The sequence below is a fragment of the Rhipicephalus microplus genome, unplaced genomic scaffold (assembly GCF_043290135.1).
Source record: "Rhipicephalus microplus isolate Deutch F79 unplaced genomic scaffold, USDA_Rmic scaffold_858, whole genome shotgun sequence".
NCBI classification, from domain to species: domain Eukaryota; kingdom Metazoa; phylum Arthropoda; class Arachnida; order Ixodida; family Ixodidae; genus Rhipicephalus; species Rhipicephalus microplus.
This window is the reverse complement of record NW_027465411.1, coordinates 20,517-28,562: the sequence shown is the minus strand read 5'-3', so window position 1 is coordinate 28,562 and position 8,046 is coordinate 20,517. Positions and strand designations below refer to the sequence as shown.

General features: G+C 51.3%; 2 pseudogenes; both read right to left on the bottom strand.

Annotated features, from left to right (window-relative positions):
- Window positions 1–3,427: 3,427 nt before the first annotated feature.
- Window positions 3,428–5,051, bottom strand: LOC142795779 (putative ATP-dependent RNA helicase DDX5 pseudogene; annotated as a pseudogene).
- A 1,677-nt stretch (window positions 5,052–6,728) lies between these two features.
- LOC142795781 (putative ATP-dependent RNA helicase DDX5 pseudogene) lies at window positions 6,729–8,046 on the bottom strand (annotated as a pseudogene).

Below are 8,046 nucleotides of genomic sequence, written 5' to 3'. Positions count from 1 at the left end.
ATCGTAAGCAAGGACGGTATTCGTCCCGATCCTGACAAGATTTCCGCTGTCCAACACTTCCCGCGTCCTGAAAAAGCCAAAGATTTGCGCAGTTTCCTCGGCCTCGCTTCTTATTTTCGCCGATTCATTCGAGACTTCGCCTCAATAGCTTCACCATTGCACAAGTTGCTCGGATCAGGCGTCGCCTTTGTGTGGTCTCCTGAATGTGAAGCGGCGTTTGCCCAACTGAAGTGTGCACTCACATCCGAACCAGTTCTCTGCCATTTCGACGAAACCGCGCCTACGCTCCTGCATACAGACGCTAGTGGTCGAGGCATTGGTGGAATTCTTCTACAGCGAGACAAATCTTCACGTGAGAAAGTCGTCGCATACGCGAGCCGTGCACTGACCCCTGCTGAAAAGAATTATACCATCACCGAACAGGAATGCCTAGCGGTCGTATGGTCGATACAAAAGTTTCGACCTTATCTCCACGGCCGCCACTTTACTGTGGTTACGGACCATCACGCCTTGTGCTGGCTCTCGACAATCAAGAACTTGTCCGGCCGCCTTGGTCGCTGGATTCTTCGCTTACAAGAATACGACTTCACTATCACATACAAGTCGGGAAACAAGCATCAAGACGCCGACGCCCTTTCGCGTTGCCCGCTCTCTTCGGAGCCGCTTAACAAACCCGCCACTGCTGCACACGAGAAGCTTTCGGCCGTCTCTTCCCTACATGTTTCGTCATTAACTACTTTGGACCCAACTTCTCCAAGCGAGTGTGGTTTGTTCTTATCTCACCAACGTGCTGACCCTTACTGTCGCCGCATCATGGACCGTCTTGACGGGACTTGCCGGCCCCTTAACGCCCGTCTTCGCCGACAGCTGACGCAATTCAAGCTCAACAACCACGTCCTGTACCGTCATATCTACCACCCTGATGGTCAACGCTGGGTGCCCGTTCTACCTCGCTCTCTTCGGGCTCAAGTCCTCAAGACATATCACGACGACATGTCTGCTGGACACATGGGCTTCCAGAAAACGTATGACCGCATAAGATGTCACTACTACTAACCGGGCTTGTCCACCTGTGTCGCGAAGTACGTTGCCTCATGCGCCCTTTGTCAGCGTCGCAAGCTACCTACATCAACTCGAAGTGGACAATTACAACCGCTCCCGTGTCCCCTGCAACCATTCGAGGTAGTTGGCATTGACCTGTATGGTCCGCTTCCTATGACTGTCACGGGCAATCGTTGGATAGTTACAGCTGTCGACCACCTGACCCGCTACGCCGAAACAGCTCCCGTGCCTTCTGCATCAGCTTCGGAAGTGGCCGACTTCATCCTTCGAGCAATAATCCTTCGACACGGAGCTCCTCGTGTAATCCTGAGCGACCGTGGAAGAGTATTTCTTTCAGCACTCGTCGAAAAAGTGCTCAAGGCAGCCGGCACTACACACAAAACAAGCTCCAGTTACCATCCTCAGACGAACGGCCTGACTGAGCGCTTCCATCGTACACTGTCAGACATGATTGCGATGTATATCGAACCCGACCAAGGAAACTGGGACACCATTTTGCCATTTGTTACTCTTGCGTATAATACCTCTGTACAGCGCACAACCGGTTACTCGCCGTTCTACCTCGTCCACGGTCGCTTCCCCTCTTCTTTCCTCGATGTTTCGTTCTTCTCTGCGCCTGTCAAACCATGTTCATCTTCAAGTGAAGAATACGTGTCTCGTCTACTTCATTGCCGCCAGCTGGCTCGCGTCAACACTGAAGCCAAGCAACAGGATCGCAAGCTTGAATATGATGCCTCCCATCGTGCCGTGTCTTTCAGCCCTGGCGACGAAGTCCTCCTTCTTACACCCATTCGCACTCCCGGACTGTGCGAGAAGTTTCAATTACGTTTTATTGGCCCCTACACTGTCTTGGAGCAAACGTATCTTGTGAATTATCGCGTGGCACCCGTTCTTCTTCCGACGGACCGCCGCTACAGGGCAGCAGAAATAGTCCACGTATCCCGCATGAAGCCTTTCATACGGCGTTCATCTTCGCTTTAAAATGCGGCCAAGAACTGCTGTCAGGATGACCGCTTTCACGTGGGGGGGGGGGGGGAGTTAGTGTAGGCATTCATTAAGCACATCATCTATCTTTACACATATTCATCATCATGAGTGGTCGTCATCTTCTTCTGCTGTGGGGATTTGGCTTGTCTGAGTTCTGTGCCTTGGGCGTGGTCGCTTCATCGTGTCTTCCGGGCCTAATAAAGGTTGCCTTTACTGTTACATCACAATATGGATTTAATTGAAAACATGACTAGATGCTATATTCATAGCAAGCTCACGGAAGTATCACTAGCTCCTTATATACCAAAGATGGTATCAGGTGACGTTAATAGATGACGAAGGTAAACGACACATCCAAACATGATAATCATGACATAGAAGTCATGTACGGAATAATTTACCTTCGCCTCTTAGTGTTCTGCAGATTTTAACGTGACCTACTATATACCCTTCCTCATTCGTGCTTCACATATCATCGATTCCCACTGCACGTGAGATCTGCCTTTTTTTTTCTTTCGCTAATGTGACTCACCCAGTCATCTTCCTCTAATCCAGCTGAATCTATTACAGCGCCTTCATGACATCTCGAAGTGAAGCAAGACAAAGCAGGGATCAGAGCCACGTGGAACTATACCAGCGCACTGTGGCTGAAGGGAGCTTTGGGAGATACACATGCGTCACCGATAGCTATAGCGACAAAGCCGATTCGGTGGACTGAAGGAGAGCCTGATCTATCATAGGTGGAGAGAAGCACTCGGCTACAGCTAGTTCACTATAACTACTCTAGAACACTGTACTGTAACAGTTCTGATGACTCCATGATTTGGCATTATTTTCCTGTCCCCTTCCTTACAGTACAAGAATAATAGTCTGCGAGAAGCTACCAACTGCAATCTTGCCTCTGCATCAATAGATTTATACGGTGGGCAAATCAACAATGCGTCAATACTAACGGCAAGTATCCTATAATCGGGTACACTTAATCAGCTGGTATCTTGTATCTGTCACCCAAACACTCGTTGTCTCTGTATCTTGTATCATGTCCGGATATAGCAGTAATGTATCACTGTTCGAGACTGCTTCATAAGCACGGCTCTCAGAATACCTCTTCATTGAAACACCATTCACGGGTATCATATATGTATATCTATTGTGCTAACAAATAAACTCTTTAGTGTGCGTTTGTTGCCCCTCGGTTTCTATATTTGGTGAAATCCATCGACGTAACAGAAACAACGGCGATCACACCTGAGCCTTAAATGTGTATAACATTATTTTAATTTGATTGCGACGGGCCTTACATTGAAAACCACCAGTGCTGATTTCTCAGGTATGATTGAACGGAAACGCTTTTGCACTCCTTGCGGCACGACAATGTCCTATCCAGTGGTGCAATCTGCGCCGCCTATTTTCGTGCCACCTTATTCGCGACCGCAAGTAGCTGCGGTGGAATAGGCTGTTTGTTTTGTCGGAGGAAACGCATCAGCTCCCTGGCGTGTACGCCTTCGTCCGGCGCCAAGAACGTGTACTTCTTGCCCGTGCCGTCGGGCCGAGCCGCATGCCTGAAGCGACGCAGGTATTCACCCGAATTGCTCGGGTAATCGTAGCTGACGACGCAGCTCACGTTCTGAAGCTCCATCGCCCTCGCTACCATGTCGGTCGCCACCAGGACGGCAGTTCTGCCCAAATGGAAGGTGTCCAAAGCCCTTTTGTGTTCTTTCTTCGACTTCTTCCCGTGGACGCCGACGGTCGGGCAGCCCAGATTGCACAAGGTTGCCGCCAGGTATTCTACCGTCTGCTTCGTCTCGACGAATACGACGACCCTGCCCGTCTCGTCGTTGAGGATGTCGTTCAACAGGGCGAAGAGCTTGTCCTCCTTCTCGGCTTCTTCACAAACGAAGACTATATGTTCGACGCGGTGACCGTTATGCGACAGGGTCGCAGCCCCGATGCTCACGTCGATGCAATCCTTTGTCAACTCTTCGGCAAACTCCCGCGACTCTCTCGTTACGCACGCCAGCATGACGAGGGTCTGGCGGTCCGGTCGGATGTTGTCCACAATTGTGCGAAGATTCTTCCCTAGGCCAACCGCCAGCATGCGGTCCGCTTCGTCTAAAACCAAGAGCGTACAACGACTCAGGTTTACCCTGTGCTCGTCCATGAGGACCGTAAGACGGCCAGGAGTTGCAATGCAGATATCAGCACCTTCCTGCAGCTGTTTTACCTGCAGCTGCTTCGGGTTTCCCGACACAAGGAAAACTGTTCGAATCTTGGATCCCTCGGTAAGCTTGCGAGCATCGGCGAGAACTTGCTCGGCGATCTCCCTCGTCGCTGTCAGCACGAGCACCGTAGGTCCGCCACCAACCTGCCCGGCTGGCTGATGTTGTACGTGGACGAGGGCTGGGACAAGGTAGGCCAGAATCTTTCCTTTCGAGGCTGTGGCGTCGAAGGCCACCAGGTCTCTGCCACTGAGCGCTACGGGCCAGCACTCGGCTTGCAATGCGGTCGGTGGCGGATCAGTGTTGAGTTTCTCGACTGCCTTCGTTACAGATTCTGGGAGACCGGCTTCATCTACGTGCAGGACCGGCTTGAGAGCACCGCGTCCCGTGACGATAATGTCGTTGGCGTTACGATAGGCCTCCACTTCCTCGGGAGATCTCCGCGCTGTCCTCATGTGTTCACGGTAGAAATTTTTCTGGTAAGTCGGCAACCGAATGCCTTTCCAATTTGGTGGACGCAGGCTGCGTCCCACCTGGCTTTTTGCCGCAACGTAGGCTGACCCGTTTCGAACGTTAAACAACGCCGTGTGATTGTCTCCGCTTACTGGCGGCTGTAGAGGAAGGCCGCGGCCTCTGCCCATCGGTACTGGTTCGAAGACGACGAACTGTCCGCGGCCAAACGGGAAGACTGCATCTGGGGGCCCTTCGTTGGGTCCATTAACATTTGCTCCAAAGCCCCCGAACATTGCGGGTTAACCAAACCGGAACGCCAAGGTCGCCTGCTGGAAACGGTCGCTTGATGCGCTCACTGAATCCGGACCTGCACTCGGCGCATTAGACTTCCCGGGACTTGCTGGCCACCTCGTCGGTCACGCAGGAGGAAGACGGGCTTACGTAAAAGAGCCCGTCCCCAAACGGCTCGCTTCGTCGCCCGTCTCTCGAACCTCCAAGAGGTACATCTTACCCACTACGGTGTATCGCACAAGCAGCATCGTTCGGGCTTACAAGAGTGCGTTTTGATTATGATAAGCACATCGGTGAGCGGGAACGAAAAAAATCGCAGGAATGATAAAAATTTGGAAGAGGCTTGAGCTTCGCCTTCTATAGTAGAACGCGCTAGCGTAATCAGGCCCCAAGCGCATCACCTTCTAAATTACCAGCCTACGTAGACCGTTCCAAACTATTCTAGAGTTTCTACCGAAAGAAGAGTTTTAATGTAGCCCCTTGGTCATAAAGTCTTCCTATTGCGACTCAGCGAACGACCCACTATGCTTCCGTAAGGTAACACGTAATCCTACACAGCTGCTTCCTACACAACAGAACCGTGAACTAAAGTTGACCATTCCGCTGCTGATAATGATTCAATATGCCTGAGCAATTGGGTGGGGCTTCAAAACGCACACTTAGAAGCACAACCACCTGCAAGTGACCTGTCCTGGCGCCTGGCTCATTGCGACGCTTTTGCAACGCGATATTACTTGCGTCAGCCACTATGTGACGTTCTTATTTTTTTTTCGTAGACTGCATCTACTACATGACGTATATACGATGTTTTAGAGCCGAATAATGTTAGGGTCTCGGCGTACATGTCAGCGTGCTCTTCATGTGCTGCTGTCGTGATGGTGCTTCTGTCGGAGCGCAACAGAGGGCGCGACTGCCTCAGCGCTCGCCATGTGGCGAGAGAAAGCGAACGGCGCGCACGGACTATGGAAACGCCCTTTCTTCGATGAACGCCAAGCCAGCAGCTCGCAAGCCGAGAGTGCGCCCTCGTCCAAGCGATACAACACCAACGTTGACAGCATCTGCTAGCGAGATTGATCGAAACAAAAAAAAGTTGACTGCCACTCCGTGTATAAAAGCATACAGGTGTGTAATCACGGACACAACAGAACGAAATAGAAACGCCTATTATCACACTGCAGCAAAAAAATAGACTTATCTCGGAATGCTCAAGTATATAAATGACAGCGCCACGTGGCGAACCGGCACATGAGGGATTCCAATATAAGGAGAGATAACTGCTTTAGAATTTAATTTCTTCCTTACGCAAGCTAATGATTCCATTATATTGCTTCACCCTGGCCTAATTGTAGGCTCAGTTTCCTGCAGCCTTCGCATTTCAAGTGCTAAAGAATTACGATGAAGTCAGGCAAAAATGAGAACGTATATGGACAAGCCCTCATGAGCACGTCTACGCGTGCGTAGTATCCATAACTTCATGCGAGATATTGTTAGTGTGTAGATAATAAACAAACGTGTGGGTAATCTGTTTTTCGCTAGATTAGTTGTATTATAGATTCATTAAGCGTGGCAGAACCAACAACAATCACGAACTAAACACTAATTTTTATTGTGGCGGGCCGGATATTGTGATCAAAGGTTAGTTATCTCACTGCGACAATGCTACATGTTTGCTCCTACGTGGCAGCACAGAACAATGGCAGCCGTTTAATGTACAGCCTACTGTCGTGCGGCCTTTTTCTCCGCGACCTGCCGTAGCTGAGGCGCCAATGGCTGTTTGTTTTCTTGTAGGAACCACATCGGCTCTTTGGCATGCTCGCGTTCGTCGGGCCTCAAGAACGCGTACATCTTGACTGTCCCGTTGGGCCGTGAAGCATACTTGAAGCGGCGGAGCAAGTCGCTCGAGTGTATTGGATGGTCGAAGCTGACGACGAAGTGGACATTGTCCAGCTCCATAGCCCTCGTCGTCACGTCGGTCGCAATTAGGACGAGCGCCTTGCCTGACCGCAGAGTATGAAACGCCCACTGGTGTTCTTGCTCTGTCTTATTCCGGTGGATACCGACGGCCGGGCAGGCCTGAATGCGCAAGATCACGACGAGGTCTTCTACCCTTTGCTTCATCTCGACAAATACGACGGCCCTGTCACTCTCGTAGCTAACAATGTCCTTCAACAGGGCGACGAGCTTGGCCTCTTTTTCGGCCTCCTCGCAAACGAACGACGACGATATGTTCTACGCGCCGAATTAGCTGTTCCAGCGTAGCCGTCCTGATGCTTACGTTGACGGGATCCTTAGTCAACGCACACGCCAGCTGCCGCGATTCCCTTGTCGTGCACGTCAATGTAACGAGCGTCTGTCGGTCCGGTCGTATACTGTCAGCGATGGCCCGAATATTCTCTGCGAACCTCTGCGCCAGCATGCGGTCCACTTCATCCATAGCCAGGAGAGTGCAGCGGCCCAGATTCACCATTCCCTTCTTCATGAAGGCTGTGAGGCGGCCTGGTGTCGAGACGCATATGTCAGCGCCTTCCTCCATCTGCTGCAGCTGCGGCTTCTTTGGTTCACCAGATAGAAGATACACTGTTCGAATCTTTAATTCCTTGCTAAGCTCATGAACAGCATCTTGAACCTGCTGGGCTACCTTCCGAGTCAGTGTCAGCGCTAACACAGTAGGTCCCTGATTGGCGAGTACAGGCGGCTGACGTTGTGCGTGGACTATGGCTGGAACAAGGAGGGCAAGTGATTTCCCTTTCGAGGCAGTACAATCAATAGCCACAAAGTCTCTGCCATTGAACGCTGTGGGCCAGCACAGAGCCTGCAAAGCGGTCAGCGACGAGACCGAGTTGAGTTTCTCGATTGCGTTTTTTACAGATTCTGGAAGGCCCGCTTCATCGACGTGCAATATGGGCTTGGGTACATCGCGCCCTGTGATGGTAATATCGTTCGCCTTCCGGTAAGCTTCCACTTCTTCCGACGATTTCTGTGCAGTCCTGGTAGGTCCACTGCGGAAAGCTTTCCGGTAAGTCGGCAAGTGCAT